The 26,509-nt window shown below is 38.6% G+C and overlaps 1 protein-coding gene across 1 annotated transcript in view; it reads left to right on the plus strand.

The window, feature by feature from the left end:
• The first annotated feature begins 802 nt into the window (after nt 1–802).
• Nucleotides 803–26,509, plus strand: part of LOC143355311 (adenosine receptor A1) — a 40,102-nt gene continuing 14,395 nt past the window's right edge. Inside the window, exons 1-2 of the mRNA XM_076790042.1 lie at nt 803–850; nt 5,502–5,648. The gene's annotated coding sequence lies outside the window, so the exon portion shown is untranslated. The remainder of the gene's footprint in view (nt 851–5,501; nt 5,649–26,509) is intronic.

A 26,509-nucleotide genomic window follows, 5' to 3' on the forward strand; every position in this document is an offset into this window, starting at 1 on the left:
CCAGACGTAATTAATTCTCGGCCTTCGTGCATAGGGATTGAACCGTTCAATACAAAAGTGATGTAAGCCAATTTACTCTATTGATTTTTTGTTTTCGTACAAAGAGGAACGGTGCTCGATTTGTAAGCAATTTTCTTCATCTTCTTATTAGTATCTTTCAAAATGGCAGTCTTGAAACTGCTGGGATTAAGTCATTTGCATCATTAGCGTATATATACGCTTAATTTATTTTTTCTTACAGTGCTGAAATATGAAGTTCTTTTACTTGTAGCCATTTTTGTACTTGCATATAATAAAAAAAAAGTTTGGCGATGAAGGCCTTCTTTTCACATTTCCTCGTGATGCAAACGGGTTAACAAGTCAAGTTCAAGGATCGTCGCGCAAGTCAAGTTTGACGATCCCAAAAATTTGCAATCACACGAATACGACGTTTTTTCATCACCTTCCAATCTAATTTTACATTTTCACTTTTCCCGAAACCTCATAGACTTCCAGGAACCGGACCGTTGGCGAGGTACCTGCAACCCCCCTAACGCCTACGATTTCGGACGGTCCCCGGGTGCCGGTATCTCGGCGAGTTCGAAGAAAACAAACAAAAGCGGCGGGGTTGTCGGTAAGGTGAAAAGCAATCGATCCGAAATCTAATGGTAATTTCAAGAGCGGCGTGCAGGTTGTCGGGTGGGCGCTTGCGCACCGTTATCTAGAAGGCTCTCGGCTGATTCTCTCGGTCTTTGTCGGCCGCAGCCGCGATCCTCCGTGTTCCGGCTGTGTCGCCCACCTCGGGCTCAGTGAGCCGATGTGTGAGCGCCGCGACGCCCAGAGCAGCCCCGACACGTCGAGCATCGTCGACGTGGGTTTGACAAGAGGCCACGCTTTTGTTGTTTTCATTTTTCTCCGTCGTCTGTCGTCGTCGTTGTTGTTTAACTGTTGTTGTTCTACATTGTCGTCGCTTACATACTCGCCATTCGTTCTTCTCGTTCATCCATCCCCGATCGGCCATCGTGGCGCGGCGCACGCGGCTACACATCGCCGATCGGTTTGATGTGTATCGAAAGGGTGTCTGGGAGAGGGAGATGGAGAGAGAGAGAGAGAGAGAGAGAGAGAGAGAGAGAGAGAGAGAAAGAAGGAGAAGAGGGAGGAAAGGGCAACGAAGAGAGAGAGAGAGAGAGACAGATTAGAGGCGCGTACATGTTCACCTTCCTCTTCCAACCCGCCCCCTCTCTTTCACCGAAAACCACCCCCTTCACCGGATTAACTCCATCTTTCTCTATCTGGACATTCGCACGTTCCTACGCTTGACACGGTGTGTCCCCCGCTGTTTTCTCCTTTGCATAGAGACCGGTGATTTTTACGTGTCCCCCGTAAAACGTTCAGGCGTCTCCTCCGTTCGTGCCGTCCGTCCTCTCCTCGACCAGTCCGGGCCGCTCGCTCTCGTCGCGCAGGAGGAGGCCACGAGAAGCCAGAAAGAAAAAGGGGATTACCGTGGTCGAGGAGAAACGATCGTTGACGAGCCATCCGCCGGGAAGGAGAATGACATAACACACGGCCGAAGGGTACATTAAGCGGGGTTCACACACGCGCGCGCGTAACAACGAACCTTGGGACGGTACGCGACGCGCGACGCCACATAGTGTTCGGGGGCGGATTCATGACGCGCGTCAAAACGCCCGCGTGCAACCCCGGTCCACGTCGATTAGTGCACACCACGTTTACTCGCCGGCTCCTCTTCGTCGTTCCGAACCACATAGATATGGAGATCAACCTGTTGACCCGGGGTTGATGAGTCTCTCATTCAACCGGCCGGACAGTGTCTCTCCATTTTCGATCAGTCTCGAGGTGCAAGTAACTCGCATTCTTTCTTTCGCGAGCGACTCTCGGTGGCGTGTGTAGACACGTTTAAGACAATGCATATCGAGCCGGATCAACTGCTAGATGTATTCGCGCACGCCACGAGAGTCGCTCACGCGAGAAACGTCTACTTGCTGCTGGTGTATTCGCAACTTTAGTCGTTCCTTATTTCGAAGCATGTTCGAGCGGGTGACCGAGAGAGAGAGAGAGAGAGAGAGAGAGAGAGAGAGAGAGAGATTAATAGGTTGCTAACCCGCAGCACAGATGATAAATGAATTAGCGTCGAGGGTCGCGTTACAGAAGTGTGAACCCAGCTTTACATGCGACTAACCCTTGTGCTCTTTCTCCCCCATGTAAGAAACGAACAACAAAAAGATAGCTGGCTTCTTTCGTTACCTCGTTCGAACGTGTTGCTTTTCTACTTTTTTTCTTGTTGCTATCCCTCTCTTTCTCTCTCTCTCTCTCTCTCTCTCTCTCTCTCTAAAAACCGGACAAAAATTGATGGAACAGAGGAGAGAGGGGAAGGGTGTAATGTATTGTGCGTACGGTCAAAGAGAGGGGTGAACAAGAGAGAGAAGGATGGAAACAAAGGGGGCGTACGACACGGGTGAACAAAGACTGCGATGATGGTAACATGTTAAAGACTTTGAAAACGATGGATGGGAAACTTTTTTTCAATTGCTTGATCCTTCGCGCGACTTTGATTCACCATTTTCTTCCCCGTTGTCTCCGCTCGTCGAGCTTGAATATTATTTTTGTACTCGGGGAGGAGGTGGGGGGTTTCCTCGTACGCCAATGCATACGGATAATAGATTTGGTTGAAAAAGCAGCGTTCGGTGAATTGCTCGATTCAGGACCACTGCCACGGGCCCGACTTTCATTTCATTTCTTCCTTTGTCTTGTTCTCTTTCCTTTTTCTGCCTCGCATTGTGCTTTGGAGCACGCACTGTGCCCGACATCCGCGGCACAATGGGAACTAAGGATTTGATTCCAGGTTTGACCTGTTGATTCTGCGGTGAATACGCCTGTCGTTACGCGAAGCATGCACGCTTAATAATTTACCCCTTTCGCCCTCCGATGCTATCAATCCGCGACATGCATGCCGGTGACTGTTATCTTGTGAACGTATTTCGCTGTTCTACATACATAATACACTCGTCTACGTCGCGCGATACCATTCACGATTTGCATCCCGCGTCTATGTATGTACGCTGCGAGGACCGCCTCTACACAGTCGAAAACCAATACACGCGAACCGTTCTTTCTCTATGGAAATGATTGTACTGTACCGAGGCCCGCCGGCAACGCAGCTTCTCAACGTACGCTTGTGCGCGAACTGGTATGATTGATACTATGTATTTGGTTGTTTGATGTACTTGTCACGTTGAACAGATGGATAAAAAAAAACATACCAGGAACAAAAACGGAAGGTGTTGCAAGGATGTTGTCACGTTTGTCTGTGTCTGCAGTACGTAATAAAATTGTATCATTGTTACTGGTTGTTAAGGTGATACGTTGTTTGAAATGTTCGACACATTCTTTCATGTTGAATGTTGTTTGAGCTGTACCACAAAAGGCGTAGTACGTATGCTATAGTTAAATAAGAAGGTTGAAAATGCTCTTAAGCTAGATGGATCGTTCGATGAATTGTTAGGAAAAATTATCTTTTTTTGTGCGTTCATTTTGAACAACAGGGGGATAATTCACTTAAGAGAATAGAGATAAACTCGAAAGGTTTGAAACACCCCTGTTGTCGCGGTAAATGCTGTAGTCATTCAATTTTCTGTAATGAAATTTTTTCTACCTTCCACCTCTTTAAAGCTACGACTTGACCCAGATGCTTGGAGCTTCTTGTAGGCATATACAGGGTGTGGTATTTGAAACAGGCAACTTGAGCAAGTCGAGTGCTCCTCGCGATACGAAAACATGCCAATATCATGCTAATTTGATGGTAATATTTTTTCGTAAGCCGAGACGCACGGTAAATGCGAGGATTAATTTCTTTTTTATATTGCGAGACATACTTTTCCATGAAAGAGATATATCGTTTAATGAACATTTCCAAGATACATTCAATGTTCGTCTGGCTGAAGGTCGTCCAAGGTTATTTAAGATGAAACACGTTAGCATACCTTTTCTCACGAGTATGTTTTTCAAACTAAAATATTGTTGATATATTTTTAAAATGTATTTCAGTAAATGATGATCCCTGTCACGTAGTTGGGAATTTGAAAAATATATAATTGTATGATGTAGGGAACAGCAAGTAGAGTGAGGGAAAAATTGTCATGCCAAGATGTTGTTATTGTAAAAATATAAATATGTTCATTTAGAAACATGAATAAAGAAAACGTACAATTAAGGATTTTTTTAGCACTTCTCCTCTTATACAACTATCGTTTTCAGCCATAAAATTGAAATAAATTCCCTGACACGAATCTTGATAACAACAGTAGCTATTTATTAAATAAAAAAAAATGGGTGTCAGACTGTTTTTTTTTCTACTGCTACCCTCCCGGTCGAGATATAGGGTTGTAACATCGAATGATTTATAGCAAGTTCCATTTACTTTAAGAGCATTTTTTATTTCATTATTCAGTTATATGTTACGGAGATATTCTATATAAATTCTAAAAAGCATTTATTGCGTGATAGCCCATGTACAAACAATTGTTGATCTTTTTTCAAATAGAAGCTGTATTTCGGCTTCTTTTATAGGAACGCGAATAGTTTATAACAAGATCAATTATTTATTACGCGAACTTTAAGAATAGAAAATTACACATCGCTTATCTTAATTCGAGTGAAGAGTATAGCAAACGGATTTCGTTTAGGGAACCATGTATTTTATTTATGAGTTATTGTATTAGAGTTTATGTGTTCGGCTGTATTTAGTAACAAACAGTTGAGATTAAAATCGAGCATATGCGGCGCACTAATAATTTATTCCTCACGGTCTTATAAAAGCAATGAATTCGCTATGGTTATTTCAACACTATATATTACAATAATTGTAAACTACTCGCGCTAATTTAATTAGAGCGCTGAACAGTTTCCAATTCGAGTACCCTTGCGTGCCGTCTCGGTAAACATAGCGAGTACTATTAATTTAACTATTTCGCAGAATATTCGCGGCAGTAAAATCCGACATGCAATTTCCATACTTTTGCTTTCCATGCTGACCCATCTCGGTTGCTATTATTTCGTACACAATTTTTTCTTATCGTATCTGAATTTCAATTTTGATTCATCAAACACATCGTTAATTTCTGTCAACTCTACTGGGGTCCTCGAATGAGCAATACATCTGAAATTGCATTTTCCTAAAATATAAGATTATGTTTACCAAAATGAGGACTCGGCCCCGAACAAATTACGCGATCCTAGTGATAAAATGAAAATGAAATGAATGGATCGAAACAGACCGTCAGAACGTAGGTCGACGTAAAATATTTTTCATGATTTTAACTGCCATAAACGCAGAAAGATCCGCCAATGAAATCCCAGTTTCGTTAGCGATTTAATTATAGTACACGTTCTGCACGCTGGGTAATGAGAATGCACGATGGAGATGTAAATCGGCCCGAATTTATTTTCAATATCGACACGAGTGTGTTGCGTCAGTAAACCGGTTGCATGGTCTTCTGCGATAGAAACATCGCAACGGAGGAGGCCGAAATTCACGGATCCGCGAGAATTCCGCGTGCCGCCGGGAAAACCGAACGAATCCATGGACGCTGATCGTTTGTTCAAATATTATCGGCCCTGAGGAGAGTTCTCTTCTGCGTGGCAACCGCGTGGTGAGTACTGCTTATCTCTCTTGCATATTTGTTTCGTCAGATTTCTCAGGTACCATCCGCTCCACCGATAAAAGTAAAACCTGTAAATACCAACCTCGGCGATAAAATTGTTTACTCAGTTTTTCCATCCGAAGTGTCCCCGGTATTTCGCGCGAAGAAAACCATTTAAATGGTAACAACAGTATGTTGTAAAACCAATTCCCAGACTCCGTAGGCTTCCTGTCTCTGGGAAGAAAATATCCGAAACGTTTTCGTATCATTAATAATATCCTACAGGAAAAACAAAGTTCGGTAACAAAGAAATAGAATTTTATTTTGACAAAAAAGAAACGAATAAATCAAATAACGTAACCTGTCCTTGCTTACATTATGATGTCGCCAGTAACCTAGCAGTTAATCCGGCATAAAACGATAAAATAAAGAAAAATATATATCGTTTCGAAGGTGTGCAGAAAATCATTAGCGGTTGAATACCGACAATAAGTTACTGGTTGACAGCCTCTATATGAGATTTCGTTAACTCGTCAGCAAACGGAAATTGAAGGACTGTTATTCATTGTGAAACAGCAGACGTCGAATTTGTATGCACCGATTCACACCGAATGGAATCGACCGGACATAAACAGCTCGTTAAACATTATAGAATTTTTTATTCGCCTGAATTCTGGATACCGACCGAATCGTAAATACGTAAACAGCCGCGGTTTAGTCGTCCGGATCAGATTGAAACGCGTTAATAGTATTTAAAGCATCCTTGACAGAAAACCGATTATTCGCTTACGTTCTATTTCACTCTATTCGATCGTGCGAATTAATTAAAAAATATCTCAATCATCGCCCATCGTTGAAATTCCTGTTGGACAATTTATTTCTCGTTGTGAGCCCTAATTAAGTGAAATAAAAGGCGTTTATACATTTCGCGCGACATTTTGATTTTCTGTGTTTTCCATTTTAATAGAAAAATTAAATAGGTATCGGAATGGAAGATATGAAGTAAACGAATTAATTAAATTTGACAATTTCAGTTAGGATAGGATCAATCAGAAAAAGTTATATGGCGACAAAGCGTCTTTACTGCTTCGCGATACGGGTCCATGTAGCAAGAAGGAAATAACGAGAAATTATGAGAATATGAAAACAGTAATTGCACAAAAAGCAGGATCAGCTGAACCGTAGCATGAATTTCACGCGCGTCAGCAGTATTCGCTAAACGTTGTGGCAGCCGCGTGTACGCGACGCTGAATTATAAAATAAAAATTTTTAAATCTTTTGTGCGTGCGCTACCGGTTCGCATAACACGTCCGCATTGATTTCGATCTTCTCTACTAATTTTTTTGCGCATTTCTCTCGCGCATCGCCAATTCCATTAGTAAGAGTGTTCACTGACGCGAGAACCTACTCCATGCGTGCTGTACACTCTAGGGAAATTGCAAAATTAATTGTGTCTCGTGCATGTTTGCATTCGCACAATGAAGCGGGCGTTATACGGCTAAATACAGTTAAACACGTGTTCAAGGATACTGGAAATTAATTAGTAAAGTATAATACGTATGATCGTGTATTGTCTGTAACGTGTCAGACGAATTTTCGTCTGCTGGCACCGAAACGAACGTTCACACAGACTCATGGATATGTTTTACAAACTAAATCTGCCAGTTGCAAATTAGACAAAATTATTTTATACACTGTTCGAAACAATATTAACTAATGATAGTTTGTCTTTATTTTCATTGTAGGATTTGTAACAATAAAATTTTGACGAAAGAATTTAATATTCTGCAAGTCTTTTGTTGTAACAATTACATTGTACAAAGTGACTAATTTGACAAAATTGTTATACGCTGTTCCGGAATATGTGCTTTGCTTTGGATAAAAAATGTCAACGCAACAATATTAACCAATGGTAAAGATTGACTATGTTTTCTTGAGGACGTTGTCTCTATTTTTCTTGTAATTTAATATTCTGCAGTTCTCAGAAATTGTATGCAACAAATATTGTATTCTCACCTGGTTCGTTTTCTCTCGAGGATAAAGATAAAACACCATAATCGCTCACTTGTATAGAGAGGAAAAGAATACAGTGCGAATATACGACTCGGTGTACAGTATAATCTGTTATTGCTGTGTTAAATATTGACAATATTTTACTGCATACAATTTATCAATTTAACTTCGTTTACCTACGTTACGCGGATAACGCAGTACGCACACCTACTATGGCGTTTGCTATTATCTGCGGTTACACGTAACCGCGGCAGGGCCTGAAACACATTACCCGCGGATACGGTGGCACTGCTGTGTTTATTACAAATAAAATTATAGCAATGCTACTTGTCTTAATGTGCCAACTAAATTGACTCAAACGCTTTATTTTGACACTAACATGAACATTTTATTGTTCAAAAGAAAGACGGGTGTGCTCTATAAATTCACCTGATAGCTAATCAATGTTGTTAAAAGAAAGAGAGTTAAAAAAACACAGATTTTAAATTAATTAATAAACGTTTGTTACTTCGACTGCGGATCTTTATGCAGAATAAAAAGTTTCTGCATTGATTTTGAGAATAATACCTATGCCGGTGTCATTTCTGACCTACACCGATATTTGTTATATGAGCATTGTATGGTTCTGCTAATAGACTCATTATTAGTTTCAACATATTTTTCTATTCTTTGTTCTTCATTTTATATAATCTTTTATCCATTATTTTAATATTCATTTGGTTAATTATAATAGCATACCTTAGTTTTAATTTGACAAAAGCATTTTCATGTATAATCTCTCTTCCATATAAACTACACAATTTTATTAACAATTTTATTTACATTTTATTAACAAAATTCTAACTTGAAAATTTGAAAAGAATTAATGAAAAATTGAAATCGTTTTGTTTTTTGAAATTCCAAGTTCAGAATCGTAATCAGAGTTACCGAAAACATTCTATTACCAAATATTTATGGAAATTAAATCATTCTTTCGTATTGAATCCGTCATTTTGTTTGTTGTAAGCTTTACATCAGATTCACATTCAAAGGCACCAGAAATGTGGGATTACCAATTTTCAAGAGAGTCCAATGATTTTTTGTCTTACGTATCCGCCATTTTGTTTTCAGTAATTTTTACAATCAATTCATAATCAGCGACCCGAAAAACCACAGAATATCAATTTTTAAACAAATTGGAATACTTTCTATTTTGGCCACGTTTTGGCGATTTCCGACCACTGTCCGACGCGCCGAAATAATCTCGCTCATTGGCATGAATTTTTCGGAGACATAAGTTTCCCTCGTTCTCGCCGGTGGTAGGGGAAATCCGGAGCTTGCGGTTCGATGACCGTTCCAAAGTTGTTTTCTAGTCTCGATCGCAGTTCGATCGTTATCGACTCTGTTTTGCGATTAAATCGACGGGAAGTATCATCGCGAAACTTTCGCATACGCGGTGTAGCGTAACCCCGGGTAAGTCCGAGATAATTTTAGCATTTTTCGGTTCAATGATAATATTTGCCTGTTTTCGAAATGGGCCAAAAATACACGAGCGCCTGAATCTCAGGCGCCAATCGAACGCCACTTTGTTTATCTAATAAACATGTTTGATCTTCGTCGGTTTCCGTTGCGAATTTTTTCTTTTTTCTTTCAAATTTTTTATTTTATAATATATAATAGATATATAATTTTTTACCTCATCATATAATTATGTAAAGATCAATTTGTTTGGAACTTTAACTCTTTCGAACGAAGAGGTATTAATTATGATGAATACGATATTATTAAAAGCGAAAATTACTCGAAAAACTTGGACCAACGTGAAAATTGCAAGAAAGTATGTTTCAGCGTAATTGCAGGGTTTTAAACGAGAATTACTTCGCTGTATCAATATTTAATTCCCGATTCCGTGCTAGACCGACTCCCCCGGGATAGACATCATAATAGTAACTTATTCTCGGTTAAAATCCTTTCCCTATGAGTATACTGAATCAGCGTTTTCTACAGTATGCTCTGCATGATCGCTGTACACACCCCCGAGCCGTACGAGCACGCGGGGCAATCTCGCGAACCGCCGAGAGATAACGAACGTGGAAATGTTAATGAATTTTTTTCGTAATTCGTACGTACCACCACCGCGGGAATCGCCACGGAAAATCGGAATACATTTGAATATACTGCACCTATCTTTCCTGTTGCACAAATCTCATCGTTTCTGCATAGTCATACATATGCAACGGGCCCGCGTCTTAAATGGAAATGGGTTATTACTCGCACGTAACGTCATTCCGACACCGAAAATAGTAATTGTCTCGCCTGCTGCGAGACAAAGCGCGAGGGACGCGCGTCTTTACGTTGAACGCCATGTTAACGTTTCTCGTATATGGGAACACATTTATTTCACCCTGTCTAGAACTGCCATTGAACCGTTTGCTCTCGGATAATTTAATGTACTAGCACATAACACGTGAAATTAAATTTTTGTTCCATTTTCGTCATGCTAATAAATTGCACAGGTTCAAGGAACATATACATAAATTATAGTATAGTATGAGGAATAAAATTAAACGAATGATTTTAGATTAATTGCATACCTTTACACATGTATAACCTTTGAACTACTGATCTCCTAGAATTCAAACTTGGATTTTCGCCATTTTATCGCCAAAATCTACAGGATTATATAAATAAAAGTTTTAAATTTCTGGTTTCCCGAGGTGAAGTTTAACCGAAATTTTTGTTCCATTTTCGTCATGCTAATAAATTGCACGATTTAAAGTAACACATTAAATTGTAACATAGTGTTCCTCGTTGTGTGTTTCGTCTATGATTGTCTAAGCGTGCAAGCTTATTATTAGCAAAATTATGAAAATAATTTCAAAAATAGATGAGACCTTTTAACGAATTCTTTCTTAAATGGTGCCAAGTAATTTTACTCGGGTAAAATTTCATACACGCATTCGGTGTGTGTTTAAGTATAGAATTTCCGATCTGGTCGTGTCTTGCGGGCACGTCTTTTTTTCATATCTTTTTGCGGTGACCCGTATTCAGACGTCGAGGCGTGACACAAAGGACTATAGACACATGATCTACGCAACCTGTGTAAGCATATACTCGAATCCCTCAATTTCACTTAACTCTTTTTTTCTGAATCCCGGGGTTCTTGTCATCCTGTTCTCCCACTTTCTGTTTCCCGTCACTTCACGTTTATAGTGCCTCACATTCTTGAATACATTATCCTCGCTCATGTTTTCAGGGTATTCATGCGAGAAGCATCCGTTTTGATCAGTCCACGCAGGAGAATATCAAATTGATTTTTTGACAGGTTCGTTATCGGCGTTTATTTCGGCAACGGTTTCCATAGCTATTTTACTGCATGTAACGAATCTGATTGTCAAATCCGGGAAACAACATTGTCATGGAAAAGTCATTCTTGTCGGACATTGTACCCTGTGCATTATAATGTATTACAACGTGCATACATTGATTTCCTCTACTTAGAAATATAAACTAACGATTGTCAAACATCCGTTATACTTTTAAATAATATGCATACAATTAATTTGGTTTTCTTTACTTAAATTGTCAATTAGCGATTTTTAGAACCACCTTTTATTTAGAACAATAAAGAATACTCATTCGGAAAAATGAAAGAATCGGTAAGATTTCAATATTCTGTGAAATAAGAATAATATTCGAACACTCTTTTCGATGAGAAGTATCAGGAAATCAGAAAATGAATTCCGTCATTACTTAAATTGATTTCCTATAATGAATAATGGATATTCTATGAAAATAATAATTCTTTAATTACCTTTCAATTGGAATAAGGCCAGAAACTAATTGCACCATTCATTTTTTTCGTTTACTATTTGACGAATGATCTTTATTAATATTTCATTGAAAATAATAACGAAATCACGAAAAGTAATAAATCAGGTTTCGAATCTGTACGTATTTAATAATTTATTTATGGAAAATAATCGAGAGTCACGTTTCGGAACTTTTTGAAATTGTTTTTTTCCTTCTCTATATTTAACCACAACCATATTTAAATATCAAGATCGGAATATATGTACATATAGTTCCCTGGTCAGTCTAGCACAAGGTGACGTAGTTCCTCATAGACATTATCAGTTTAATTAGTACGATTCCCACCGGATAGTTCACACGTGGAATTCCATAGCAGCAAACATGGATATGAACAAACATTTAATTTTCGTAGCACATGTACTTCGAATTTTATTGTACTAAAATATGCATTTTACAAAGTGTAATATGTATAATACAGTAAATGAATTTATACAATAATGAATTGAATTACAATTAGCGACTATGCTATATTTAAATTAGTTACGAGATATAATAAAATATATTAGAGAATGATAAAATCGAAATTCAGATTTCGTTTTCAAGTTAGTAGCCGTCAAAAGTTCGTCTGAACTACATATAGTGATCTGCTAATATTGGCGCACGTGAGTTAGGTTAGTACACTCTCGAATTTCTCCTTTCGTTGACTTCTGGAACCGCTCCCTAAAATGATTTCATACAATCGAGCACCTTAAATATATATGAAAAGTGATCTGATTAATAATTGAAATAGACAATATCAGAAACTGATAAAAATATTATAAACTGAGCATTCATTGTTAAGTATTAATAAATAACCACTACTGCATTACCAATGTTTTTAAATTGACACCAGTTATCGTAAAATGTTATTAATAATGGTAAGAACCTTAAATAAAATATTTTTCGAAATAATTATGATCTTGGACAAATAGTAGATCGATTTAAAAATATTTTGAACATTTACAAACGTTTCAACGATTCTGCATCCACACTATTTTCGGAATCCTGTCCAGTCACGTTGCCAGAACGGAAATACAAGATTCAGAAATGTCTCCTATGAATTATAAATATTTTTTGGCGTCACTTTATTCCGCACTTCAATTATTAGGAAGCGTATGCATCTTTAATATTGCAAATCACGCGAGAGCACGTGTAAAAAACCATATAAGATATGAGAGGGCAAGAGGGCACGGATGCAAAAGAACTAAATAAAAAAAAAAAAAGAGATTAAATGTGCCACGTACAGGAGGATGTAATCTACACCGAAATGAGTTTTTGCATTTCGAGATGACACTATGTTGCATTAGGTGGATGAAGAGTGGATAAGGGTGGCAGAAATATGTGTTTCAAATAACCATCGTCGAGGTTCTGCATGGAGTTTATGTCTCTGCAGTTGTGAACTGTTGGCACAATTTTTCCATCAATAATGTATTTGATTGTTGCTCACGTATAAAAATTGTAAGAAATCTACGTAAATTCAGTCTCGCGATTTTTATAAAACAAGAATTCGTTTTATATCGTCTGCAAGTTTTACCGTTGCGTTTGCTTCAGTCGAAAGATCTTCCACATTGAAAATACGAATTATTTGCAACAATAGACAGCTGATACGTTCGATCGAATAATTTCTGCCGGGGGAAGTGGTGGTGGTGGTGGTAGATTCTTATCGAGGAGTTTATGAAAAAATTCAATGAAAAATAGTCCCCTGCGCGAGAAGGCAAAAGAATTGCTATGAAGAGTTTGGCGGTCCTTCAAATTCTACCGCAACGCACGGCTCTGGCTGTGACGTTTCGCGAACGAGTATGATATACGCCCTGTGCGAAAATTCAAGGTGAAATAGCAGACGCAAATGGAACCCTGGGAAACAACCTCGCGCGCAATTTAGCACGAACACTAGCCGAACAAGACATTACCTAAGCAGATTTCTACAATATAGACGGATCGCGTTTATTTTGGAAGTGTTCCACGGAAAACACTGCTCCATAGAGCTGAAGGATTCGCTGTCGAAACGAACCGAAGGGGGTGCGGGGTGGGGAGGGGATAAGAGAAAATAAACAGAGTGACCGTTCCGTTCTGTGTAAATTCGCCTGGCGCGTGCAAGTTGCCATTATTGTTCATGAATAAGTATGAGGAACATTGTAAACACACCTGGCTCGCGAGTCGGCGGAACTTTTGCAACGGACCGGATTTTCCAATATTAAAACGAGAGAATGTTAGCGGAACGTCTATCGGTTCATAAGAACCAGTTCTTACATACAAAATACTTGATTTCTGTCAGTAACGTTCAATAAAATTAAGACTGCGGATCTTCGCGTGAAATAAAAATGTACTGCATCGATCCCAGCAATAGGAAGTTACATAAAAATTGATTTACTCTGTGGCTTGTCAATAATGTACCAGTAACATCAAATTCATTTGATATTTCTCCTAATTTGTATTTCATTTATTCATGTTTCTGATAAATTCATAAAATGCACAGTCTAGGCATAGGTGCGTGAAATCCGATTTTTTGCCAAAAAGATGGCGCTGGGCCACAAAAAACAGGCACACAGATTAGAAAGCGCTGCGACTGTATGAGAAAACTGCGATAAGCCGGAAATATTGTGCGGGTACGGAATATATTAGGTTTTCCCCCGAAAAAAATGCAGAATGGTCCTTTAAAAAGTTAAATGGCGCGGCTAAGAGGAAGCTTAAGAAAAGATGAGACATTAATGAACAGATGATCGCGGTTTTCCCTTGTGCTCGTGTTATCTGACAACATTGAACGTGCGCATCGCGAAAAAAACTTCTGGGACGACCTAGTGGAAAATGGCGCGGAATAATAACAGGATCCCCGGAAATCCCCATCGGTAGGTTGAACAAAAGCTTAGCCGGAACCGAAGGAAACAATAACACCCGGCGAACCATTTTCTGCGATAGCATTCGCAATAAGCTGGGCGTGCTAATGCAAATGCAAATGCAAAAACACGCTCCCGACGTTTTTAACAACGCAGGCTTTGGTAGGTAGCCGCTCGTGATTCACTAACGGGTGGAATAACCTCGAGCACACACTTCACGCGTCGATACGTGGAACGTTGAACAAACGGGTCATCCGATAGAGACGAAATTCGCTTCGCTTCACAATGCCTTTTACTTCGGAATGTTTCCCCAATGAAGTTCAAATCCACCGTTCAATTTTCCGGCACGTTGATCCGCAGGACACATTAGCGTTTAATTCAACTCGCCTCTTCGAAACTGTTATCTCGTTCGGAGCAACTTCGAGCGTAATTTGTAACATTACATTAACCTTTGAAACGCTGAGCCGCGGCCACGAACAGCCTATTCGCTGGGAATCATACTTTAACCACACCGAAACGTTTTATCTACTGAGAGCCTGTTGTTTGTGCTGTTCCAAAAGAAAGCTTGAAAATCTCTTTCTACATACACAAATGAAATTGCTATTGAAAGATAAAATTCGTTTAAAAATCCTACGGCGTACACTTCGAAAAATGACGAGACACGATTTCGAGACGCAGTCCCGTTGATTGAGAGAAAAATGAGCAATGAATATCATTTGGTTGTCGGTGATTGGCAGCAAAATTAATGTTAGCCAGGAAAGTTTAAATTTTAGTATGCAGGGAGCAGTTTCTTCCTGAAATTGTTCGCTCTTCCGTCACGTGGAACGCAATTAGTATAAATCTCTCGAGCACCGTGATAATTGGCTCATAATTCAGACGAAAATTGCAAACCGGGCTCAATTATATGTATGTACGTCGATGATTAACGCGCAAGCATGCTCAGCAGATTCTGTTTCAGATTCCAATCGGGCACCGACAGCTACCGAAACAATATTGTGCGTGTAAAAAGGAGCTATAGTCCATCGGGTTCTTTCGATTTATGTGATAACGTTCCCTCGAGAGTTTTGTTCCGCATCGGTTTGTGACTGCGCGGCCCTCGCAAATTAAACAGGACAATAATAGTAAATTTTATTTCGTAGCATAAATCAGAGGTGCCCTGGCAATTTGTAAACGAACACGAGGGGGCACTAGATTTTCAAAAATAAACACAACAGTGCTTGCTATCTGGTATTAACCAATGTGTTTGATCTTCGTCGGTTTCCGTTATGTTAGTACACACTGTGATGGTTCTCGCAGTCCACCGGTGATTATCGTTTAGGCTATCGGTTGCAGAAATCGGCCCGGTTATCCTGTTACAGCCGAGCATTGAGTAGTAAGCGTTTTCGGCATTGAGCTATCGTAATCAATATTAAGTTACGCACGAATTACCGCGTAATCTGAGGTAAAACATACTAAACGCCCGGATACGTGCAATTTCCCTGGTAATGTCCCCGTGTAGCGGAAAATGGAGGGAACGTAGTTAGAGTGGACTACTCGCTGAGAACAGGTCGTCGCAGATTGGCTTATCGTTTCCAATCGATTGGGAAGCATCGTTACGCGGTGCTCCATGACTGCCTAACAATCGTTTCGAGCCTGCTTGAGATGCAAATCTTGATCGTGAGCGAGCCACCCAGTGCTTTGGTCCACTCAACATACTTCCTTGTAATTGTATATACGTATACGTATTATACGCGGGACGCACATAGGGTGTTCGGCTGCGCGTGGTCATGCGTTTAGGGGGTTAATTCTGCAAGCCGAAGATGGAAATTAAGGGTGTCGGATCTGCTGTTTCAGCGTCGCTCGAGCGATTCGAAATCTTCCTTAACGATAGAACTACCGAGCCCCAAACAAGACTGGTGTCTACGGGTTTTGCACTACAAATTAGCTTTCGCACGAACTTAATTCATCCCCTTGCAAATCAAATTCAACTTGTCGTGATTATGTACGTAATAAAAGCATGTGTACATGCCCTAACAGTAAGATAAAAATAGTTTGGATAATATTTATTTTTAATATTAAACAAACTTTTAACTCGCATACATGATGTGTACATAATAAATGCTTGTACACATGCCCTAACAGTAAAATAAAAATAGTTTGGGTAGTATTTACTTTTCATATTAAACAAACTTTTAACTCGCATACATGATGTGTACATAATAAATGCTTGTACACATGCCCTAACAGTAAAATAAAAATAGTTTGGGTAGTATTTACTTTTCATATTAAACAAAATTTTAACTCGCATACATGATGTGTACATAATAAATGCTTGTACACATGCCCTAACAGTAAAATAAAAATAGTTTGGGTAGTATTTACTTTTCATATTAAACAAAATTTTAACTCGCATACATGATGTGTACATAATAAATGCTTGTATACATGCCCTAACAGTAAAATAAAAGTAGTTTGGATAATATTTATTTTTAATATTAAACAAACTTTTAACTCGCATACATGATGTGTACATAATAAATGCTTGTACACATGCCGTAACAGTAAAATAAAAATAGTTTGGGTAGTATTTACTTTTCATATTAAACAAAATTTTAACTCGCATACATGATGTGTACATAATAAATGCTTGTATACATGCCCTAACAGTAAAATAAAAGTAGTTTGGATAATATTTACTTTTAATATTAAACAAAATTTGAACTCGCATACATGATGTGTACATAATAAATGCTTGTACACATGCCCTAACAGTAAAATAAAAATAGTTTGGGTAGTATTTATTTTTCATATTAAACAAAATTTTAACTCGCATACATGATGTGTACATAATAAATGCTTGTACACATGCCCTAACAGTAAAATAAAAATAGTTTGGATAACATTTACTTTTAATATTAAACAAAATTTTGACTCAGTGAGTACAATGCCATAAAAAACACATGTAGGAAGGTAAACAGTATTTGAGAGTATCGATAGGAAGAAATTAATTTTTATTTGGTTACAGAGTCTTCTAAATGATGCATACAATTTTTATTTCTCATAGAGATCCGCAGTCTGCACGAGACTAGTGTTCCTGATTTCTCAACATTTTTCATTTCTCGAGAAATGAGAAATAAGACTATATTTCTCGAAAATTCTCGAGAATTTTTAATGAAATAAAAAAATATTAGGAAACTTATAATATTTGGAATATCGTTAATAATATTTATCGAAAGGGCAAAAAACTTTAACTCAGTGTTTATTCCTGTTCAATATGTACATAATTTTAAAAACAAGGAAAAAATAGACGCTAAATATAACCGATAAATTTATTTATTTAAAACCAAACTTTTATAAAGTGAAACATTACGCTTTTGTTTTGAAATGACTTCTTTTTTTGTAACAAAATCTGTGGCCGTAGAAAAATTTCTTTCATTTTGTGTGCATGTTGGCTTTATCGTATATAGAACATCCAAAAGTTGCTGAAGATTGGGTGTCCTTTTGGGTGTGCATGACCTCACATCGACATGCGTTCGCAACAATTATTATAAACTTTCACATTGCAAACATGCACACGTAGGCATTGATATGCTGCCTGTAGATATGCTTATACGTACGCGATTGATTAGTAATATGCAATTTGAGTTAGCTGAAAATTCATTTCCGAAAATATGTTATAAAATAAATGAGATTCATAGAAATACTGGAATTTCTCGAGAAATGAGAGATAATCAATTATAAAATTTCTCGAGAAGGAACACTACACGTGACGTATCAGAGGCATCTTTGCTGAATAAGGAACATAGGTTTCTTGATTGACTTTTCATGGTTTTTGACGGGCGAATCTGCAAATAGTGGTGGCAGGTAGCCGCCTAGCGTCTGTTTACAGCAGGGTGGCGACCCTAACCCGCAGCTAATGGCAAAACACCGAGTGCGTCGATGGTCACTTTGACGCGCGTCTGGCTATCCGAAGTGTTGGCGTGACGAAACCGGCCGCAACAAAACAATGAAAAACAATCTACAAAATCCTTCGGACAGCTTTCCATTCCCGGCGACCAGACAGCGTAATAATAAATTGGTTGCTGGACTCCTAATTCCGGTATTAACTTCTCGACGACTGAGAATATCCATTAATCTGTCCGTTAACTTGTCCATTAAGGGAATCGTTAAAAAGGGCGAGCTCCATTTACCGATATCATAACACCTGACAGTTCTGAAGGTCTCGACGACATTTTGCATCGCAACAGATTTATTTCTCCCCTTTTTTTCCCCGCGAGAATTTTAATATTTTAGTCGATGCAAAATATCTACCTCCATTTCCGAATTTCATAAAATAATTAATGAAAATGGAAATTTGTATTCAGATCCATAGTCTAGTCACAATATTAATTGCTCGACTGCGGATCTCTATGTAAAATATTGATTTTCAATATTAGCTACAAGGTATAGGAAACAAATAAAACTTTATTTCTTCCATTAATCATTTCGATAAGTTGAAGATGATGAACTTTTAAATTCTGTTAATTCCTCTGGTGTTTTACATTTCAAATCCACAGTCTACTGATTACAATAAAACATTAGCATCGGATTCAATGGTTTGCCGTTATAACCATTCGTGTTATGTATTTTTGTTTCCGTATGCAGTATCAGAAATCGATCACAAATATTTAGGGGGCGTAAAGCGAAGCAATTACAATTGACATAACAACAATTTTGTCATAATCAACGCAAGTACGGTAAAGTTTATGCTAGTGTGGATATTGACACAATACAGTGAACAAATTGTTTGTTGAATCAAGAAAAATATTAAAAATTCTCGACAGGCGAATTAACTTGTCATTCCCAGTTGAAAGGTTAATCAAATCCATATTAATACTAATTTGTGCTGGAAATGTCTTTCACTGAATTGTACTTGATCACGCCAGGAAAATGTACGAAATAAACTGTGTTCGGAGTACGTTCACCCATTCTCAGGCGAAGGAAAACGTAACGCACGTAGTTTTGCTTTTTGTTTTGCCGACTGCACCCGCCGCCCTTAATACTAGCTGCACTTAAAAGTATCTTTCTACTGTTTCTCACTGTTCTATGTCGCAGTGAATTTCCACTCTTGTTTAAACGTTCGTCTTCCATTGGTTTTCCGTTTGCAAAACAGGACGCGAACAGGGTAATTAAACGAGTAACAGAGGCAACTCAAAATCACTTACAAAGAAAGTTTTGTAAGTGGTAAGTTAAAGAATTCACACTGCGGAGGAGTTTCAATTTGTTCGAGGAACTGATGTTCTCTGGATCTTACAAAATTAATGAAGGGCTACGAAACCAATTACTCGTATCGAAAGTTTCCCTTCTTGGATCATTATCGTTGGAAAGCAAAATTACACAACCCTGACCCAAACAGAAATTTCGGAATAAATAATGTTTAACTTGGGGTAGAGGGATCGATCGACGTGGGAAATTAAATTCTCGAAAAATCGGTGGACAGTCCTGTCAGGTCAGTTCGTACGGAATCTTTTCATTAATTTCTTTAAAAATTTTAAACGTTTTTCGTGGCCTGACTCGGTGTCATAGCGCAACCGGTCATCTTGGGAAGTAGAGGGATCGATCGACGTGGGAGGTTGAATTCTCGAAAAATCGGTCGACAATTCTGTCAGGTCAGTTCGTACGGAATCCTTTCATTAATTTCTTGAAGAATTTTAAACGTTTTTCGTGGCCTTACTCGGTGTCATAGCGCAACCGGTCATCTTAGGAAGTAGAGGGATCGATCGACGTGGGAGGTTGAATTCTCGAAAAATCGGTGGACAGTCCTGTCAGGTCAGTTCGTACGGAATCCTTTCATTAATTTCTTGAAGAATTTTAAACGTTTTTCGTGGCCTTACTTGGTGTCATAGCGCAACCGGTCATCTTAGGAAGTAGAGGGATCGATCGACGTGGGAGGTTGAATTCTGGAAAAATCGGTGGACAGTCCAGTCAGGTCAGTTCGTACGGAATCCTTTCATTAATTTCTTGAAGAATTTTAAACGTTTTTCGTGGCCTTACTCGGTGTCATAGCGCAACCGGTCATCTTGGGAAGTAGAGGGATCGATCGACGTGGGAGGTCGAATTCTGGAAAAATCGGTGGACAGTCCTGTCAGGTCAGGTCGTATGGAGCCCCGTCCCATCGCTAATTCCGCGTCAGCCTGTAGTTCGCAGGGGCGTCGATATTCAAACGTCGAAACGTCGCAACGCGATTAAGCCTTAATCTGCATAGTAGGTCCAATCACGATTCGGAATATTATTAAACGCTGCTCAAACAAACCGAACGCGAATCAACGTTTGCGTGCCAATCACGTTCGAACGCGTTGAATGTCTGCTTCCACGCCACACGATCGTGCCCCGACTAAACTGCCAGCGCAAATCGGACCTAATTTCTTCGAGTTTCGAGGGAGCGTACCGATTGCCGGGTCTGTTTCATACGTTTCTACTCGACGGCCCCGGCCATCGAAATCCTGATGCAATTACTCGAACGGGTACGGTATTTACATGCATTTACATTTTATCGATCGATCATCCCTCTATCAACGAGTCGAGTAGGCAGAAAGTAAAATGAGCGTGTATATTCAATTCAATTCAATTCGGTTCAATTCAATGCGGCTGATTCCCTTTTTTTTTCTCCGTCGCTCTTGTAATACGGAAACGTGTACGAACAGTTTGCTGATCGAGTTTGTAATATCGGCTTGTTATTTTTTGGCGGCGTCGGTCTGAATCACCATTTACGGATCATCTGCGTCGTCATAAGCGATGAGAATGACCTGGATCGTGCGCATCGATTGCCGGGTTACATGCCTTGTAATCCACCTGAAAATAGTGGGGAGGCTTAGGTCACTTTGACCGTGTCGAAATTGCTCGGAAAATACCCCGCCTAAGTCTGAAAAGCCCGTAACTTCTGTTTTATCGATTCTTGCAAATTTTACTTTAGCACAGATTCCCTTGAACCCTTCAACTTTCCCTAATCACCTACACTATGGATTTTATGCACTCAAAATACAACTGCGTCAAACGTGAAATAGGTAATATGTCAGAAGAATTTAAGGATATTGTTATTTTATTTGCAACTTGCTAACACGTTTACGAAGAGAAATTAACTGCCACATTACTCCTGCATTTCTAAATTGCTTCAAGAATAATTTTTTTTCATAAAAATCCGCAAGCTAGTTATGTCACGTTTTCTGCTTCCATGATAACGATTTAGTCTAGGAAGCAGAAGAAATTATTAAACGAGAAATAATTTCTGAATACTGATACAACACAATATTTTTTACGGAAATAAATAATAAAAATATATTTGTTGATATTTCATATACTATTTGGTATCAAGTTTATAATCTTGCATATTGCAGCTGATTATTGATAATTATTAGGTTGGTCTCGGAACTGTTCTATCTGCATTGAACAAAAGCGTTGCCAGATGTACAAAGCAGAGAATTTTCTCGGCGATACGAAACATTTTAGTGCACGGACGGACGTTGCCACGAGTTTCGTGATATAACATTTCGTAAATGTGAACAATTACGTCGCGTGTTCCGAAATCCTTCAACTCGTTGGATTTTATGCACCAATTATAAACCTCAAAGTTCTGCAGAGTGATTTCAACAACTTGCCAAGCCATAGAGCACCGTGCCAACTAAAATTAGCAAAAAATCCCACGAAGACACTTTTCTGCTCTTGAACAATCTACGGTGCGCAACGACACAATTTTCTCGCGAGTATGTTGCTGAAAAATGAAACCACTGAATGTTACGTTCAAGACGATTCCTTAGGACGTTTCATGGGCAACAGGAAAATTTCGTAAAAAAATGACGTTAGAAGTCGTGGCGCGCAAGAACCTAATGCCCAATGCCTCGTGCCTCGGGGGAGGTGGCTCGAGACGCTATCCCGTTAATTTTGCAAGATATGCAAAAACGTAAGGCACGTTTTTGTGGGGCAAATACCTTTTCCTAGGCCACGTCTTTCTCTCCCTATCTAAGCAGCTTGTTCCCTCTTTCCGTCGACTCTCCTCCTGTGCACCTTTTGTTACTTCTCCGTCATTGACTATCTTCGCCTCCCACCCCCTCCGGCGACCAGTAGTATAACTCCTCCTCCTTAAAACTATCTGCTCTGGTTTGCCAGGCTTTCGGTTATGGTTGATGGAACACGTGGTGTAAAATTCGCCGGCTTCGAAAAACGGCTGACGGCGGAGAAGCCGCCGGTGGTTGCCCAGCGAGCCTTCCAATCGATACAGCTTCCGTTCACGTACTACCCTCCCACCTTCTGCCACGCAGTCTGGGTGTGGTGGTGCCATACTACCTGTTAGACGCTCCGGATCCAATATGGTTGTATGTATACAGTCGCCGGACAAGATTTACGCGAAGGGTATGTTCTGCATCGGTGGGAAACCGCGTAAATCGAATCTCCCACTATAAAACACCGTATACCAATAAGAGGGAAAGAGTCGGTCTCAGGAGGTATACGACACGTGTACATACGCAGCCGACATACAGGGTGGTACCACATTTCAAGTCTCGCATTCGATTATCGCCCGGACCAAGTCATGGTACATATGGGAGTACGTTCGTCGTCGGAACCGTTTTTTTTTTTTTTCGTCGGATCGCCCAATTTTAGCGAACTCGTTCCTGGGTAATGTCCCGAATCATGCGAAAACTTTGGGACCGAAAGGTTGCTTATATCGCGTGTAGAGGGCATTGCTTGATCTCTTGCGGTTAACTTTGAACGGAGGAAGGGACAGTAGGTGCCGTAAGTCGGTGATAAAACTTTGGTGGTTTTCATTATTTTCGTATGGAACTTTGATTAACACATTCGCGACATTTTTCCGTTTGAAATGATGCCAAACACCATCCATATTGTCGACGTAGAGTTGCAAGCAAATATTATTTAGATATAATGAAAAATAGAAAATTGTTTTTTAAATTCAACAAATATGACAAAGGATTAACGCTTTCAAAACCGAACATACCGTTCGGACGTCGATGTCTGCATTTTTCACGTTTCTCATTCATTTTACACGAAGTTCCGAAAATTTTACTGTTTTATCGACTACTACATATTTCAGTGACGCCAATCGATAGACTTCGGTTCGCGTAGTGGGCGGACGTTGTAAATATTGCAAACTATTACTACGTAATTCAATTTCGAATGTCTCGTTTCTTTTTAGTGTCATCGAATGCGTCAATTACCGTCGTATTTTTCATCCGGTATTAAAATCATCTTTCATTTGTATAATCCTATGGAAGCTACGGGATATAGAGTTAGAAACCAGGATTGTGAGCTAATCAATCACGCTTTGACTAGCATTGATTGAGGTTGACAGGATCAATGACTGACGTGATCCTTGTCGACGGAGCAATCGAGGCGTATGCTCCAGGAACTGGTACTATTTTTGTTTAAAAATCTTCTAAGTGACTTTTCGAGAGACTTTGCGCTACCACGAAGTTGCGGAGATTAGGTCATCAAAATTATAAAGACAAACATCTTTCTAAAGAGCTTATGTATTCGTAACATTGCAACTCAACATCTCTAATCACATTAAGCTATTTCAAGCTCTCATTAACTGCAACAGGATTACAAACGATTATCTACTTCCGTGCACTTTAATCTACAACGATCTGTTACATATTTAATTCATATGCGATTAACTTTTAATCCATTTACATCCGGTAGACAAATTTACAATTATCACGGCATTGTAGAGTGTAATTTATAAAATACATTAAACATTTTTCAACTTAGTATTACCATAACAGGAGATCTTTATCAACACTCCAGTATTAATAAAAGATCTCAGAATGATCGTACATTTCTTCTTTTCATTGAAAACTAAATTCCTCTCGTATATTTTTCAGATGGAGATTTTCCTTGCACTAAATTACAAACTATTTATAGTTTATGTTTTTCCAAAGTTTTTTGAAATACAATTTTCTCCAAACATTTTTCGATAACTTTGTCACTTTATCCCAATATATTAGAAACTATCGAAGTCGAATTAATACAAATTTGTTTCTATTTGCAATCGTTTCTGAACTTTGAAGCGTGTTGAACTTTGGAGGGTGGTCTCACCCGTTAAATTAATTAAGGGGCGCAATCTAACGTTTCTGTCTGTTCAAGCCTGCAGAGTTTGAAACTGGTTTTCTCGATTAGAAATTAAGTATTCATATTAAGAGCCATCTTCGCGAAAGTCTTAATTGTACGCAAATAAATTGCAACAAACTTCGCGGTGGTTGAAAAATATTGTAAATGGCTCGGATAGCTCCCCGGCAAGTTGGCGTGTTATAAATGGATTTCATGAAAGTTTCAGACACATTTGACCATGCTATTCTCGTGAGACAATTACAGTCGAGTCGCCGCATCCGAACACCCATTATCCGAAATACCCCAATGCACGAACTGTGTTCTAGTATGCGAACAGAGTGTGTTCTAGCAACAGATTACTCGCCGTAGCAAAATTTCAGAATATGGCAACGAACAAGAATAAACCATGGATATTGCAATGGAGTTTTTAAAAACGAATTATTATTTCTCTGTTAATTGGCACACTGAAGTCCCTGTTCTATACAGTTCTGGCATTTCCGGGGAAATATTGTGTTTGACCGAAGGTAATACGATAGACAGGCATCAAACAGTCAATATTTGAGGACATCTATCAAAAAGAATAAGTGGACCCTTATTTGGTGTATTCAGTGGTTCTCAACTCGGTTATTAGGAAACTGCGAATCAAATAAAAAAAAAAATAACAATTTTCTACCCGAATTGCAACAAGCAGGGATTCAATAGAATTTTATTTCCTTTCTTCACAGTCTCAGTAACAATGTAACATTATTTTAACATTGTCTTAATCTTTTTGGTACTCTTATTTGGTTGCCTCTTCAATTTGTTCAAGCGGATATTTGGTAAATTTTTCAAACGCTTGAGAACTGAGTATTTCTATGTCAAATGTTGCTTTTTCCAAACTATCTTCAAACGATTGAAGATCAAAATGAGTTTTCCTTACATGTATTTTTATAATAACTACATTTACTCCTTCTTTAAAATTTACTTCATTTTCAAGGATTTTCAAGGTTCTGCGCAGGTCTTAATTTCAAGTGTACCGTGGACTATAGATGATTCTTGTAAATATTCTTGATTGTACTCTAATTTAGCCACTGGCACTTTGCCAATGTTCTCTACAATGCTGTTCCGTGCAATCAGCTAGGTTTTAGTATGGTTTCATAGATTTTCAGCTCATTTTCCATTCTACTTTTAAGTTCTTCACTATTTCATTTATTTTCATTTTATTAATATATTTCGCCTGTTGGCTTTAACGTTAATTTGGAAAATTAATATAATTTTAATTCCATTCAATAATTTTCTATACCACTGTTATTAATCTGTAGAGTAGACTAATCTGTAAACTTTTGAATATATTTATATTTTTAATATAATTTTATATTTTTCCAAGCACATTAATAGTAATTATATCGACATTCTCGAAATTTTTGAATCTTTTCACTGTTTTAAATTACACCTACTCGTTCTTGTCATAAATGTATGAAATCCGCAGTCTAGTAATAAGTCCCATGAACATAGTCATATTTTTAAAGAGTTCGAACATGTTAACCTAAGACGTAGATTACTAGTTGATCTAGTGACTCGTCACAAAAAATTGCTAAACGACCCTGACATTATACCTAAAAGTTTTGAACTTTCGAACTCCGAAACGCCAGTCGTAGATCATTATATTCATCCTTTTTTTAGGTCAAACTTTTTTAGAATAAGCATATCGCTCCAGGATCTTATTACTCGGGTTTGCACTTTCGCTAATGCTATTCCTAGCATAGCAGATTTTATCTGCACTCATTTGATTCACTTAAACGCCCCGTTACAAAACACACATCGATACCTAGTGCTTCTTAGATAATTCGCTTATACTATGTAGCTTCATTATGTTCGGTTATTCTTGGTACACAAATTTTCCATTTTTTGGCCTTTTAATTATTCACGTGTCTATTAACATAGCGTGTTCATTATACATGTATACGCTTGAAATTACTTTGTTTCATTAACGCGTCTACTGCCGAACCATAAAAATTCCATAAGATGTACAAATTAATTAATCATTCTACCAAACAAGAGACTGAAAACGTTGGTCTTAATTAGTCTGCGGATTTTATGCATTTATGATAAATTGTACGGAATTCAAAATAGTAA

Source organism: Halictus rubicundus, chromosome 6 (genome assembly GCF_050948215.1).
Source record: "Halictus rubicundus isolate RS-2024b chromosome 6, iyHalRubi1_principal, whole genome shotgun sequence".
Lineage (NCBI taxonomy): Eukaryota > Metazoa > Arthropoda > Insecta > Hymenoptera > Halictidae > Halictus > Halictus rubicundus.